Source organism: Psammomys obesus, unplaced genomic scaffold (assembly GCF_907164565.1).
Source record: "Psammomys obesus unplaced genomic scaffold, mPsaObe1.curated_primary_1811, whole genome shotgun sequence".
Lineage (NCBI taxonomy): Eukaryota > Metazoa > Chordata > Mammalia > Rodentia > Muridae > Psammomys > Psammomys obesus.
In genome coordinates, this window is record NW_026590062.1 from 19,607,626 (window position 1) to 19,623,853 (window position 16,228).

General features: G+C 42.2%; 1 protein-coding gene across 1 annotated transcript in view; it reads right to left on the reverse strand.

Annotated features, from left to right (window-relative positions):
• Positions 1–16,228, reverse strand: part of Auts2 (activator of transcription and developmental regulator AUTS2) — a 1,016,386-nt gene that overhangs the window by 420,608 nt on the left and 579,550 nt on the right. The window lies entirely within an intron of this gene.

Here is a 16,228-nt window from a genome sequence, read left to right on the forward strand (position 1 = left end):
ATATCCCCTTGATCTCCTTCGACTGTCTTATTGCTCTAGCAAGGACTTCCAGCACTATGTTGAAGAGATGTGGAGACAGTGGGCAGCCTTGTCTTGTCCCTGATTTCAGAGGGATTGCTTTAACAAATGGTGCTGGTCCAACTGGATGTCTACATGTAGAAAAATGAAAATAGATCCATACTTATCACCCTGCACAAAACTGAAGTCCAAGTGGATCAAAGACCTCAACATAAAACCAGACACATTAAATCGGCTAGAAAAAAAAGTGGGGAATACCCTAGAACTCATTGGTACATGAGAAAACTTCCTGAACAGAACACCAACAGCACAGGCTCTAAGAGCAACAATCAATAAATGGGACCTCATGAAATTGAAAAGCTTCTGTAAAGCAAAGGACACCGTCATCAAAACAAAGCGACTGCCTACAGATTGGGAAAGAATCATCACCAACCCTTTATCTGACAGAGGACTCATATCCAGTATATATAAAGAACTAAAGAAGCTGAAAAGCAGCAAACCAAGTAATCCACTTAAAAAATGGGGAACAGAGCTAAAGAGAGAATTCTCTGCAGAGGAATATCGAATGGCAGAGAAGCACTTAAAGAAATGCTCAACCTCATTAGCCATTAGGGAAATGCAAATCAAAACAACCCTGAGATTTCACCTTACACCCATCAGAATGGCCAAGATGAAAATCTCAAGGGACAACACATGCTGGAGAGGTTGTGGAGAAAGGGGAACCCTTCTCCACTGCTGGTGGGAATGTAAACTGGTACAACCACTCTGGAAATCAATCTGGCGCTTTCTCAGACAACTAGGAATAGCGCTTCCTCAAGATCCAGCCATACCACTCCTAGGCATATACCCAAAAGAGGCACAAGTACACAACAAGGACATTTGTTCAACCATGTTTGTAGCAGCTTTATTTGTAATAGCCAGAAGCTGGAAACAACCCAGATGCCCCTCAACTGAAGAATGGATGCAGAAACTGTGGTACATCTATACAATGGAGTATTACTCAGCAATGAAAAATAAGGAAATCATGAAATTTGCAGGTAAATGGTGGGACCTGGAAAGGATCATCCTGAGTGAGTTGACCCAGAAGCAAAAAGACACTCACGGTATATACTCACTCATATAAACATACAATATAGAATAAACCCACTAAAAGCTGTACATCTAAACAAACTAAGCAAAAGAGAGGACCCTAACTAAAATGTTCAATCCCCATCCTGAAAGGCAAAGAGGATGGACATCAGAAGAAAACGAAACTAGGAAACAACCTCGGAACCCGCTACAGAGGGCCTCTGAAAGCCAGAAGAAAACAGGAAACAACCTTGAAACCTGCCACAGAGGGCCTCTGAAAGCTTCTGCAGTATAGACTGTCAAAGCAGATGCTGAGCCTGATGGCCAACTGACGGGCAGAGTGAATGGAATTTTATGTAAGAAGTGGGAAATAGTAAGAGCTGGAGGGAACGGGAACTCCACAAGCAGAGCAACAGAACAAGATAATTTGAACACAGGGAACTTCCCAGAGACTCATACTCCAACCAAGGACTATTTGTGGAGATGACCTGGAACCCCTGCACAGGTGTAGCCCATGGCAGTTCAGTGTCCAAGTGGGTTACATAGTAATGGGAAGAGGGACTGCCTCTGACATAATCTGATTGGCCTGCTCTTTGATCACCTCCCCCTGAGGGGGGAGCAGCCTTACCAGGCCACAGTAGAGGACAATGCAGCCACTTTTGATGAGAACTGATAGACTAAGATCAGAAAGAAGGAGAGGAGGACCTCCCCTATCAGTGGACTTGGGGAGTGGCATGCATGCAGAAAGGGGAGGGAGGGTGGGATCGGCAGGGGAGGAGGGAGGGGCTTATGGGAGGATACAAAATGAATAAAGTGTAATTAATAAAAAAAAATAAAAGATTAAAAAAAAAAAAGAAAAAGAAAAAGACCAAGCACTGACCTCTGCTCTATGTGCACACACACAAAATAAATAAATAAAATGTGCTCCAGGTGCACACACACACACACAAAGAAGGCCTAAAAAGAGGAAAGAAGGGAAAGTTCATCATGTCCTTGAGAGCTGATGGGGCTATGAAAGAAGGAGAATTCTCTGCACATATAATTTTACAAGAAGCAGGATGAGGAAGCAGCCTCCTGAAAACAGGGTCTGCACGTAACAACTGGAGGGCCATCGTTATCTGAACTACTGCTCCTACCATGCTAGGGGTGTGGGCTCCAGTGCTAAAATGCAGCTAACGAAGTCGGTGGGAGCCCATTCTGACAGCAGTGACCCCACTGCAGGGGAGCCAAGCTCCACATTCACAGTCCTGCCATCCTAGGGTCACTGGGTGGATAAGCAGGGCTGATGGATTCTGTGCCATGCCCTAGCTTATGAGGCTTGGAGAAAATTTTTGCAAATATTTTAAAATTTATTTTTTAAAATTTATTATGATTTGTGTCCCAGCTGTAGCCCCCTCCCTCACCCCTCCAAATGACACCCTCCCTCCCTCTTCTCCTCTCATGCCCCTCCCCCAGTTCACGGATAGGGGAGGTCCTCCTCCCCTTCCATCTGACCCTAATCTATCAGGTCTCATCAGGAGTGTCTGCATTGTCTTTCCCTGTGGACTGATAAGGCTGCCCACCCTCACCTCAGGGAGAGGTGATCAAAGAGCCAGCCACTGAGCTCATGTCAGAGACAGCCTCTGTTCCCCTTACTAGGGTACCCACTTAGAGACAGCTGCCATGGGCTGCATCTGTGCAGGGGTTCTAGGTTATATCCATTAATTTTTCGCAATTCAAGTCACTGCTGTGACACTACCCACACAACTCCTTCTCTGTGAATCTGTGATAGGAGGAACAGGCAGGCCCTGGGGCTGACTGATGTCACCAGTACTAACTAGCTGTCTCAGCAATGACAGTACCTACCCACAGGCAAACTATGGTGAGTTCACCAATTCATGTATATTTTTGAGTTTTCTGGGGATAAGGGAAGATGTGCCAGTTCCATTAGCCTGTTTCTCAAATGGATACTTACTGTGACTATGAAGCTCAAAGTTGTTAGGATCAGGTTTACTGTCACAGTGGTGGACTGTCCTTCTGCACCCAAAGACATCTGTTCTAGTTACTTTTCTGTTACGATAAAACACTGACCAAAAGCAACCAATGAGAAGGATCCGTTTGATTTGGTTTATATTGCTGGGTCACAGCCATCTTTAAGGGAAGTCAGGAAAAGACTGTAAGCAGGTAGCTTTCTTACACAGCCCAGACCCACCTGCCTAGAAATGGTGCTGCTCACAGGGGCTGGACCTGCCCATGCCAACAATCATCCAGATGTGTCCACTGTCCAATATGATCTGAACAATCTCTCAACAGAGACTCCCTCTTTCTAGAAGACTCTGGTTGTATCAAAATAATAATATTGTTAATAAAATAAAATATTAATAAAATAATTTTAATGAAATATTTTTATTAACAAAACTAACCAGTGTATTATTTTTGCCTGCCTGCTCGCTTTCCTTCCTTCTTTCCTTCCTTCCTTCCTTCCTTCGTTTGTTCCTTCTTTTCTCTTTCTCTCTCTCTCTCTCTCTTTCTTCCTTTCTTTCCAGAACAATCAACCTGAAGGCAACTAGAAGTCCCTAAAATCCTTTAATCAGTGATTTCAAACCAGAAAGAGACAAATGGAATTATTGCATACCAAATAGCTCTTATTTTAGTAGAATTCCGTTGTATTACTTTAAGCTTCGTGGTCCAGACCACAAAAGGCAAAAATTTCATGCTCCTCAAATACAAATCCTAGCTTATAATGCCATGTACACCAGCCTCATTTGCCCACGAACTTCTGGACTGTAGCTAATTCGACCTCCTATTTTGCCATGTGGGTGGGACTGCAGATGCAAGCTCCAGATTTTATGTGAGTGCTGGGGATTTTAACATAGGCCTCATGCTTGCTCAGCAAGTACTTTATTTACTGTCTTCCCAGACCTCTTCCTGGCAGTCAGGATATTTGGGAATTTATCTTGACATATTGGAAAATGTGCCACAATACGTATTGCTGTCTAGACCTACACTGTCCAAAGCACATGTAGCCATTTGAGGGGCTTATTTAGAACTAAACACAAACTCAGATCCAAGTTACCCCACAGCGTCTCACATGTCAGCAGATTCCCTGAGATGTACACTTCTAGTCCTCATGCTTTACTGTGATGCTGTAAAGCAACAGCTTCCTCCCATCCTGGTCTAGCTGAAACGCTACCTTTTGTCTTGTCACCTATGTTCATCTTTCCTGAGAATGTGTTTATGTGATGTAATTTTCTTTTTATTGTGAGGGTTGTCAGTGGAGAACAGAGAAAGAACTCCACCCCATGTTCTGACAGCTCAGAAATACTTAATTGGTTTGTGGGCTGACTGTCATGCTTTAATATTCTCATCTTTTCAAATCTAAACTCAGCTTGAGGCCAAATCACTGCCTCTATTAAATACACACAGATTCTATTATTAAGATGGAAGCAAATGCTCTTTTTTACTTTTATGGACAAAAAAAGAAGAGACAGACTTTATATCTTTACTTCTTATTTTGGAAAGAACAGGGCACAGGGCAGAAAGGAAATCTGTAAAGGGTTTCTAACTGATCTTGAATAACTTGAGTTTGATATCCTAGTTTTTAAAAAACAAACAACAACAGAAACAACTCAGACACCCTGAAAGCATGGATGTCAGCACTGATGACCAAAAATAATACAAAAAGTATTACAAAAAATTGTTTTCTGAAGACAGAGCTCCAGGTTAGCCTCCAGCTCTTAATGTACGTGAGGATGACTTTGAACTGATGGCTTTCCTGCTTCTACTTTCTAAATGCTGGAACTATAATACTGAAAGGTATTCTGGGTATCAAACCCAGGGTTCCATATACATGAGAGAAGTAATCTACCAAATGAGTAGAGTCACAGAATTCAGTCACATAACATCCTTTTATTGAATCTCATCTTAGATTTAAAAAAAAAAAAAAAAAGATTAGAAGATGTCAGTCTAGAAGCAGGAGGGACTTGTGGAGAAAGGAGTCTAAAAGGGGGATGGCAAACAAGCCGGAAAAGAATAATAATTGCATATTTTCTCTGGTATGTGGTTCAAGATTTGAATATATGCTGAGAGAGAATAGAGGGAGGGAGGGAGAAAGAGAAAGAGCAAAAGAAAACCACAAGGACTATTGGAAGAGGATAGGGACCAGTGGGAAGGGATCAGAGGGAAGGTAGTGGGGGTAAGTATGTACCAAGTATAGTGATGTAGATGTGTGAAAATGTAACAAAGAAGCCCACTGGAAACAGACACTGGTCTAGAATGTGATTTTCTAGTTCCAGTTCAGTGTCTTCCTATCCATCTGTGGATGGAAGGCTAAAGGGAACGAAAGGAAATGTAGACAGTCTTCCCTCAAACCACATCTTTTTTTTTAAATTGTAATCACATTAGAAATTTCATTTGTGTGTGTGTATGTAAGAGCGTGCACATGAACATACGTGCAAGCACACATGTGGAAATAGGACAACTTACAGAAATGGATTCATTCTACCATGTGGATTCCAGAGATCTAACACCAGTCCTCAGCCTTTACTCACGTCTTCTTTTGATGACAGGCAGATCTCCCAATGGAGGTGAACTGCATGCATCCTTCTTCTAAAGTAACAAGGTATGCTAAAATTGCCAGGAATTCCTCCCAGAGAAGAGATGTGGCCTGATAAAGATGTCATAGTCTCGTTCTGGTCCCCTTGAAAGAGCAGGCTCTAGAACTCAGCACACGGTTACAAACCATTTGTGTCGTGATAGCATCAGCCATACTTGGAAAACCACAAAGCCAGAAATATTCATAAATATTTGTAAGAAAGTGGTCGGAAAAACTGTATGAAGCGAGGGCTGGGGAGAACTGGAATATGTGTCTTCTGACACACACATGACAGGTTAGTTGCACTCATGAACTCACAATGTCTGAACAAGACCAAACCAATCAGCAAGCATTGTAACACGGAGGTTAAGGATCCCCTAAGACCCCACCCATGCGGAGAGTTTCACAGATGATGATTACTGGAGGACAGAGAATCAGTCTTCTTTAAGTGTGTGGCTTCTTGAAGGATGACCACACTTCATCAGATAGTCCATGACAAGTGAACATACCGACATTCCAACAGTTCAACATGGCCTTGATGGGTTACAAAAAAGACAGAGTTGGGAGGTGAGCAGAAGTAAAGGCGGATATAGGAATAGTTAAGAGTTACATGTAATCAAAACACATTGTTTGAATGGATGAAGTGCTCAATTAATTAAAAATGATATTCTAAAAACACTACATAAATAAACAGAAATCTTTGGAAAACATAGATGTGGAGACAGAGTTGAGCCTTAGGTTTCAGCAAAGCTACGTCATCTATGACAAACTAGAGTGGAGCACCGGGGAGAGGTCTCTGCATCTTCCGTGCTTCATCTCCAAATGGAGGTGAACTGAATGCATCTTGAGACACCCTTCACAATCAGTAAGACCAGTCTCTACTAAACCAGCAGCTCAAGTCTCAGAAACATTCACGGATTATAGAAACAAGACAAGCAGTTCACAAACCAGCCTATAAAGGCAGGTCTGCAGGAACTGCTTTTGGGATTGGTAAAACATAACCCAGGCTTAGTGAGCTTTATTTCCAAACAAAACCTGAAAGCACTTGCCATTTTGTTTTAAAAGGCATCGGATTTTAGTTGTATCTACAACCTTACTGTCATCTTGGCATAACAAGAATTCCGAGAAAAACAGATAAAATCACCTTTGATGGTGGAGAAAGAGAGGGGGCTGTGGGGACATGGGCCAGTGAAGGTTGGAAGGCTTCAGGTTCAGGCTCACCTGAAGAGAGCTTGGGTAGCACTGGAGATGGAGTTCACCAGATGTTCCTGTAATGTTTTCTGAGCAGGTGGGAGCTAAGGGAAGGAGGCAGTGGTGATCTGTCCAGTCAGTCTGGATTGGGCTCGTTTGTTTTTAGTAAGCAAGTAAATAATTTTCAGCCAAGAATTTACTCTCTGTTCTCCATCTCCTTCTATGTGACCCCACCACACATACACCCCTGAACCTGAAAGTCTCTAAGCTAGCAGTTTGCAGTCTGTGTGTCCTGACCTCTTTGGAGTTTACAGATTGGATATTTACCTTACGATTCATAACAGTAGCAAAATTACATTTATGAAGTAGCAACAAAATAATTTTACGGTTGGGGCATCATCACAACATGAGGAACTATATTGAAGGTCGTTGCATTAGGAAAGTTGAGAACCAATGCTCTAAGCCATATCACAGATCATTTCTAGGCCACAGGCAAAAAGCTTTCTACCATCCAAATAAGACAATCTATTTTCATTTCCTTTCCTCCTTTTTGTTTTGCTTTGTTTTACTTTATTATGTATTTATGAGACAGAGTCTCCTATATTCCAGGCTGGCTCACACTCACTGTATCTGAGAATGACCTTGAACTATGCATCCTCCTATACCTCCCCAGAGTGGATGGGCAACACAGTACAGAGGTTCCTCCATCTTGCCCTCTTGCTGAGGGCATTGTATAACTAAAATTTGATCTCCTTGATGAAGAATCCTGTGGAAAAATTACCCAGCTCTATTCTAAGAACCCAGGGTCAAGATGACACAGCTAACTTATCTTAGTTTCTGTTAAACTGCTTATGCAAAACCTCATCCTGTGATATCAGAATGTGGTTTTTGCCTTTAAAAACCCTTTACCCTAAACATTCAACTATAAACTTGGGTCACTCTAGTGTAGCCCCAGCAAACAGGAATAAAAACTTTCAATTATGACTAGTATCTGAGTGGTCATCCTTGGTGGGCTTCTTCTTAATTACAGTGCTGGAAACACAGGCACATGACACCAGGACTCATCTATACAGTGCGGGAACTTAAAACCAGTACCCTGCACATGCTAAAAAGCTATTCTGTGAATGGACCTACATTTCCAGACTCTTCTTCTTTCTATTTGAAATGACTATTTAACTAGCTAAGAAGCAGTCCTGAGTGGATACAATTAACCTTTTATATTTCCCACCATAGAAACAGGCCATCATTCTGCTAAAAAAACTAAAGAATAATTCTGATTTAGTTTTGGAGATTCTAGAATCCTTAAATAAAATTAGGTGAACTGAGCTGGTGAGGTGGCCCATTTGGTTAAGTGCTTGCCTTGCAATCATGAGGACATGAATTGGATTCCTAGACTTATATTACAGACACACACATACTCGCACACAGGCGCATGTGCACACACACAGAGGCATGCACACAAGCATAGGTGAGCACAGGTCAAGAAAGCAGGTATGGTGGACTATACTTGTTACATCACTTCTGGGAAGGCAGAGACAAGAAGAGATGGTCTAGATAAATCCGGAGAACTCTGGTTAGTGAGAGACACTGGTTCAAAAAACAAGATGGATAGCATATAAGAAATGACAGCTAAGTGTGTCCTCTTTCCTATCAATATGTACGTGTGCCTAGGCATCCCTTATTCCCCATCCCTATTCCCCCACTACATGTACCCACATAAAGAAAGTATACACAGGACAGAAATAATGTAAAGTTGATTTGCCTTAGGCCTATAATCCTCTTATCTCTTGACCCCTCTATGGTATGGACAGAACAGTACCAGAGCCGACAAGCTGCCAAGCTGAGCCACGTTTCTCAACCACTGAACGGTTGATGTACTCTTTATGAAACAGGTCTGAGTTGAAAGAAAAATGGCTTCTTTTCCTACAGATGCACCTACTTAATAAATTTACTGTAACTGTAAACCTTCATGTTCCCTATTTTTAAAGACCACATAAAAACAGTAGTAACTTTTTAGATGTAATTCATGGGTTTTACTACACAATAGAATAATGATTTTTTACCATGTTCACTATACCATTTGCATTAAAATTTAAAGTAAGCAGAGCTTTTGCTGCTAAATGGAGGACTAGAAAAAAATGCAGATATGCCATGTGTGGTTGTTCTTAGAGCATACTCGGGATACAAGCAGTAGTCAAATTTGGGCCACATCATAAGGTAGGCCACCCCACCAGTCCTAGTAATATTCTGTTAAATTTTATTTATTTGTTGTTTTTAAGGTTCTTATATAGCCCAAGCTGGACTTGAACTCACTATGTAGCTGAGAACCTGTAGACCTCAAATTAACAATTCTCCTGCCTAAGTGCTGGACTTAAAGGTATGCAGAAGCATACTGGTTATGCAGTGCTGCAAATGGCTTCATGGATCCTAAGATCACTAGATGTCTTTGTGCAGGTATGTGCATCTGAGGAGCCTGAAGATCCCAGGAAGAACACTGAGTCTCTGGGAGATGGAGAGGTACAGGTGGTTGTAAACCAGCAGACATGGGTGCTGAGAACCAAACTCAGACTCTCTGCAAGAGCAGTATGTGCTGTTAACAGCTCAGCAATCTCTCCAACCCTTGTTTACCAATCTGAAGGGCTTTTATATGCACACAGTTAACAGCAGCTGGAAATTATGGAAAACCAGACACTTGCTACTTGACGGTTTACTCTACTTACAGTCTATCATCTCCACCAACAGTCATCTCTGTAGAGACAGAAGTAGCCATGTCTTTGATATTTGTACTTAATGGCTTAGATAAATCCTTGTAGGACTTCAGGTTTCAACAGATATATTAATTTATTAGTTCATTAACTGTTTGCCTGTTCCTTGTCATAATTTTAGAAAGCCAAGTCTCTACTCAATAAAATTCTAACAGAATTACTTACTGAGCTCACAGCCTTCTAAGAGAGAAATTGGAGAGAGTCCAGATTCAATATTTTTATAAACTCAAAGATATGAATCTAAATCATTATAAATCATGCACAAAAACTGATTTTTATATGATGGAATGACTTTTTGTCTCACAACGAAGAAATCAAAGAGGCGTGCGTGGCTTTTCAGTGAGCACCTTCACAGATCACTTGTGGCCACATAAGCCAGGACACTGTCTGAAGTGAAACATGACAATCTCTAGCACATTTTAAAATGGCTTTGTTTCCTCTTTATTGAGTGAAATTGTGAGAAATGTTTTCCAAAGAAATAACCACTGCTATGCAATATCATTTATAATGAAGAAGTAAAAAAAAAATCCAAATATGTGAGAATGGGTTAGATAAATTATGGACTAAGTAACATAAGCATTAAAAAAATCAGCATAGGGAAGTATACTTAATGAGCTTGAAGGAAGTTTATGTGGGGTACCCTAACACTGGAATGGTTACAATACGTGTGAAGGTTAGTGTTAACTGGCAGCTTAAAAGAAGCCAGAAAGACAGACATATCTACGGTGGGTTACCTTGTGTTAACTGAGGTGGCAAGATCTGCCCACTGTGGGTTGTCCCATTCCCTGTCTCTGGGATCCTACACTACACACCACAGAGGCAGCATTCACCTCTTTCTGCTTCCTGACTGTGGATGCAGTGTGACCCGGTGCTTCAAGCTCCTGCCACCTTGACTTCCCTGCTGAGGTTTCATGGTACTGGTGGGGGGTAGTGATAAGTAAAGAGAGGAGGCCCTGCTGTTGTTGACATTGGGATCCGCACACTCTCCCAAGTGCTGGGTAGAGAAGTAAGAGCTACTGCATGCAGTGGTAATGAAGGGTGCAGACTGGAAGCTGAGTGAAAACGGCATGTCTCAAGACCTCACAAGGGTGACATGCCAGCTTAGTCCAGCAGTCCCAAACTGTTTTTCTATAGGATGTGAAATAGGGCCTGGTGAAGAATGTGGTTAGTCCACATTCTTCTGTGGGTACATTCTCTTCCTAGCTTATACCAGAGAAAAAAAAGAAAGGGCAATGTATCTGTCTAAAAGAAGAGGATAAAAAAAAAATGTCTCTGTAGTTCTTGTGTGGAAGAAGTAAAGAACAGAGAAGAGGGTCACTGGGTACCAGCACAGCTCCTGTGCAAGGAGGAAACATGTGCTCTGCAGATCAGAAAGGCTCAATTCTCGGTGAAGTACTGGGGGACAGAAGGTGACCTTTATAAATCTCTGAATTATATGGCATTCTCTGGGGTGTCTTCTATCTAAAACTACTGACAACCACAGGGAGCTGGAACAGATAGAATCTTTGCTTCTCCTCTGAGTTTCTGTGTTAGAGAACCCAATGGAGGCAGAGTGGCTCAGGGAAAACACTGAGGCCAGAAAGGTGATCACATGATGACACTGAGGCAGGAGATTCTCTCTCTCTCTCTCTCTCTCTGTGTGTGTGTGTGTGTGTATGTGTATGTGTTTTTGTTCATTTGTGCATGTGTGTTTATCCAAGTACCACTCTCCCAGTTCCAGTCCTTTCTATAAAACAGCACTCACTTGGAACTAGCAATCAGCATCACCAACTGGGAACCGTTTCCGTCCTTCTGTAGACAATCAAGAGAAGTCCAGTACAGATTCCTGGGGACCCTGTCATGAGAGGGCAGGAGAGGGCTCAAAAGACTTCCAAAGCTCACAAACTTCCAGCACTGGAGAGGAACTATGCTTGGTAAAGTAGAGTGCCAAGATGCTGTCACCTCTACAAAATGAGACTAGAAGGTTTGTGTCCTGGTGGATACCACTCTCCAAGTATGCAGGGCAGGGTTCTTCTGTACTTGAAAACTGTGGAAAGAGGCCATTCCTAAACGAAAGCAGCCTTGTGGATCAAGTCCAAAGCAGAGTCTACTGGAAGCACGAAGAAAAGATGAAGGGCATACTAAGGCAGGTTAGAAAAGTGGAAAAGGTGTTTAGGAGAGAGTGGCCACTCCAGAGGCATCTCAAGGCTGGGCCATATACACTGCCCCTTCCTACCACTGAGATGTCAATACGTTGGTCCTTGATCAGAATTCATTCACCTACCCAGCTCAGAAACCCATGTCAACAAACATGCACACAAAGGTGCACCTAACCACATGAGAAGGTGCAGGCCAGTGCACACAGAAGATTTAAAAAAGTGCCGTTTATGTCGCTTTGAGACCTAAACACTGCAGCCTCGATTAGGGAAAGAGTTAAGGAAGATTATAGGATGTGGAATGACCTTTTGTTAACTTTCTTCTCTGAGAGAAGAATGCATTTGCATTTTCATTGAACTGATCAAATGTTATCTAAGAACTGCTTAATTGCCTTAATGGTTTAATTCTATCTGCTGCCAATCTGATTAGAGGTGTGTGTGTCTGTGAGTGGCACCCATGTGGTTTGGCACTAAATGGGAAGGTGAAGCCTATTACAGCAATGGGGAGCTGGGCGCCTTCCGGTTAATTGAGAAACCACAAGTGGTGTGAGGAGGTCACCCTATCGTTTATTTTAATTTTCTTCTCTCCTGTCTTCCCAGTCACTTGATCATCTCAGGGACTTGCCTTAGATTTGAGACTGCTAAGAGCATGTGTTAATTTGGGTTAAGGAGAAGGTGAGCCCAGGTATCACTGTAGAGTGGAGAGGTTTAATAGAAACCAGGATACAATTTAATAGCCCCTTCATGTCTGAGCCATGCATGGCTCGTATGGATTGGGGAATATCACTACCCTGAAGTTAATGCATATATTCACTAATCTCTCTTGGGACTGTGACTCTCGGGGCCTTGTAGCAATAGAGAGAAATAGAAGTCACCTCTTTCAACCAGCCAGGGAACGCCCAGCAAAACAAGCTGTGACGATGTTTTCAGTAGGCATAAATCCACTGAACTGTTTGTGAACAGGCAGCCTTGGGTGAGGAAGCCACACCCCATCTTTTTTGTCTCAGTATCCTCTATTTCAAACTGGAAGATCCGGTTTCGAATCAGTTTCAGGAAGCACTGTAAGCTTGTACAGGCATGTCTCAGGACAGGCACAAGAACTTGAGGACAGCTGGGCAGAGCTATGCCGCACACTCCCAAACCACTAAACTGAATTGTTTACCTGTAACAAGCACGCCAAGATGAGCCTGCTCTTAGAAGATCCTTGCTACACTTGGCTTTTACATGGATGCTTGGCTTTTACATGGTCTTTCTGCTTGTTTAGCAGGCACTTTATCCGCCAGCCATTTCCCTAAGCCACAATGCTCATCTTGGAGAAACCCTGACAACAGTGTTTAATGGGTGGACCTTTGTTGTAAGGTACCTTGTGAGACTGATGCTTAAGTCACTTAAGATTTTAAAAACTGAAATAAGGAATGTAGATCAGTTGGTAATGCACCCACTTAACATACACAAATCCCTGAGTGTGGACTGGAAAAACTGCTCAGTGGTTAAAAGCCCTGCTGCTCTTCTAGAAGACCTGGGTTCAGGTTTCAGAACTCACATAGAGTGGCTCACAGTGCCTCACAACTAAAGTTCAGGGTGATCCCAAGCCCTCTTCTAGCCTGTTCAGGCAGTGCCCTGATAAACACATAATCACACAGAGACACATAAATAGTTAAAAATAAAATGTTAAGAATAAACAAATTTTGGCTATGTTGTTGAATCCTAGCACTTGGGAGGCAGAAGCTAGAGGAGAATAAGCTCAAGTTTATCTTTGCCTACAATAGTAGTTACAGGCTAGCCTGGACTACAAGAAACTCTGTTGATAACCTTTGATAGAGAGAGAGAGAGAGAGAGAGAGAGAGAGAGAGAGAGATGATAGTTTAGATAGACAACAGACAGATGATAGATAGATTAGATAGACAGACAGACAATTATTCCACGTGTTACATTCCTGCAAAAATAAATTATGAAGAGGAGTAAATGATGTTCGTCAACCTTGACTGTCATTGACCAGTAACAACCAGAACACACCAGAAGGCTCATCTATAATCACCATTGGATATCAAAGTCCTTCTAGCAACATGTGTTCACATCTGTCTGTCTAACCCAGCTTGTGACTGAATGGTGCTGAGAAAGAAGAAAAGGGAAAAAAAAGATCATGGTGGGAGCATCAGGGTGTTTTGGATGCAAAGCAGAGACTTATCTTTTTTACTGTTGTGGCTCCAGAGAAAATCAATTTTGACACAGAACTGCCACTTTACAAGCAAATAACTATACTTTCCAATAACCTAATCTGCACGAAGCCTACTGAAAATTCCCTAAAGAAGCAGTAGTTAAAACCTCCATTAAATCAAAGGGTTTAATACGGGAAGGGAAGAGAAGATGCAGTTTGACTTGGGAATGTAATGGACTCGGTGGGGAAATAAATACGTTGTTTTATGTGTACAGTTACAGAATATGAGAACGTGAACTCATTTCACAGGGAATTCTCTTGCTGAGCAACTTATTCCTAAACAGATGTGATTTTTGCTTATTCAAAAACATTTAGGTAACAATTACAGCATAATAAATTATAATTGCCTTCATCTTCCAGCCATGTAATGCCATCTATGCAAACACAAAGAGAAGGCAATTATGTAAAGCTGTGAAACCCATTTCCAGGTAGGTTCTGCAGCCAAGGCTCAAATAATATACATTGTTCTCACATAAACACTAAATTCTGCCATACATACAAATCCTAAGCTATGCGGAGAAGCACGTACTGAAACACTAAGATGTGTTCATCACAGGCTAGGATATTTGTCAAGCAGGGTAGTTTCAGGGTGCCAGGAATAACTTCTAGGCTTTAGATTTCTGCTTTTATCATGGGCGTCCAGGAGCATGGAACATTTCAGGAAACCCAGCATCCATTTACTGGTCATTCACATAGAAAAGCAAAGACAAAGAACAAGTTTTTTTTTAAACAAACAAACAAACAAACAAACAAACAAACAGTTGATTTATTCAATTCTGTGCATGCACGCATGTCAGAGGACAACTTGCAGGAGTCAGTTCTCTCCTTCCACCACGTGGGACCAGACCTTACCAGCTGACAAGTTTTAAAACAGAATGTAACTTGGGTGTCAGATCTTCCACAAGGCAGGGAGAATGAGAGTGGTGTCCACATGCGCTGATTGAAAGAGTAGCCAGAAAAGCAACGTCCTTCGGCTCAGCACACCTCCTTGCATCCTTAAGGAAGGTGAGGGACAGATGAGACATAGATATTTAGGGAAGAAATAAGGGTTAACCTTTACAGAACCACTCACCCTTCTTTTGTGATTTAAAGAGGAAAAAGCAGCCAAGGCCACACTAGAGTGGAGATTCTTCATTCAAACAAAGGCCTCCTTCACCTCCCACATTTACTGTGAAATACCTGAGTAGAAGAACCTGAATGTGAGACAGTGGGATAGCTTATCTCCACGTGAGGGATGGATAAGCCAAAGAAAGCAGCAACAATGGAGGCTGGGAACAATGAGTCTGACTGGAGCTATGAAGTAGCTAACAGTCCTGTAACTTGCAGCTTTCTCGATCTAACCTTTATTCTTAGAGCATCACACATTCGCTCATTACAGAAGCATGGATATAAAGCAAACTGTGCCCAGCTGACAGGCCGCCCGCCAGGGAAGTCCAAGAACACAGGTTTAAATGTGTGGGTTAGAAGAGCTTGGGGGGCATATGCTGGCTTCCAGGGGTGTCAAGAGGGCTCTGTAAAGTTGATGTCATGTTGATGAATAAGAAGGTGCTTGCTAAGCAGAGGAGATAGGGAGAGTGTACCAAGAACAGAGTGTACAAAGGCAGTCTATGAGACGAAGATAAGGCCAGTGATGGAGCTTTTTGGCTATAAGAAACTTCTCCGCTCATCAGAAGCTACACAAGGCGAGTAATAACATTTGGGGCTCCTTCGCTCACAGGAGAACCATTTTCATGTCAGCTTCCTTAGGAGTATTGTGACTAATTCAAAGGTCAGCTACCCACTAAAGCCTTTTGCATTCCAACCCTACTCAGAAGGCAGTCATCCATAGCTGTAACTTAAGACAAATGGAGACTGGCTAAAAAGAGATACCTGTGTGTTCTTTCAGTATCTCAGAGATAAAGTTCATCACAGTCTGCATCCTGGTCACACACCATGGACCTTGTTTTCATTATCACTCATTCTTTTTTTATCAAACATATTAACAGTTGTATGAGTGTTTGAGGGAGGTCACTTGGGGAGGGGGAAATCATGTGTGCATGTGTGTGTGTGCAGAGGTCAGAGATCAATTCAGTAGTGTTCCTCTATTGGTCTCTAACTTATTTTTTAGGGAAAGAGCTCTTAGTGAGATATAACTAGACCGATTATCAGTGAACCCAGGGCTGGGGAGGCAGAGAGAGGTATTGCCCTGGGGCTTCCTGGACAGTAAGCATAGCCTAATTGGTGAGTCCCAAAACAATGAGGGACCTTGTCTCCAAAAAAA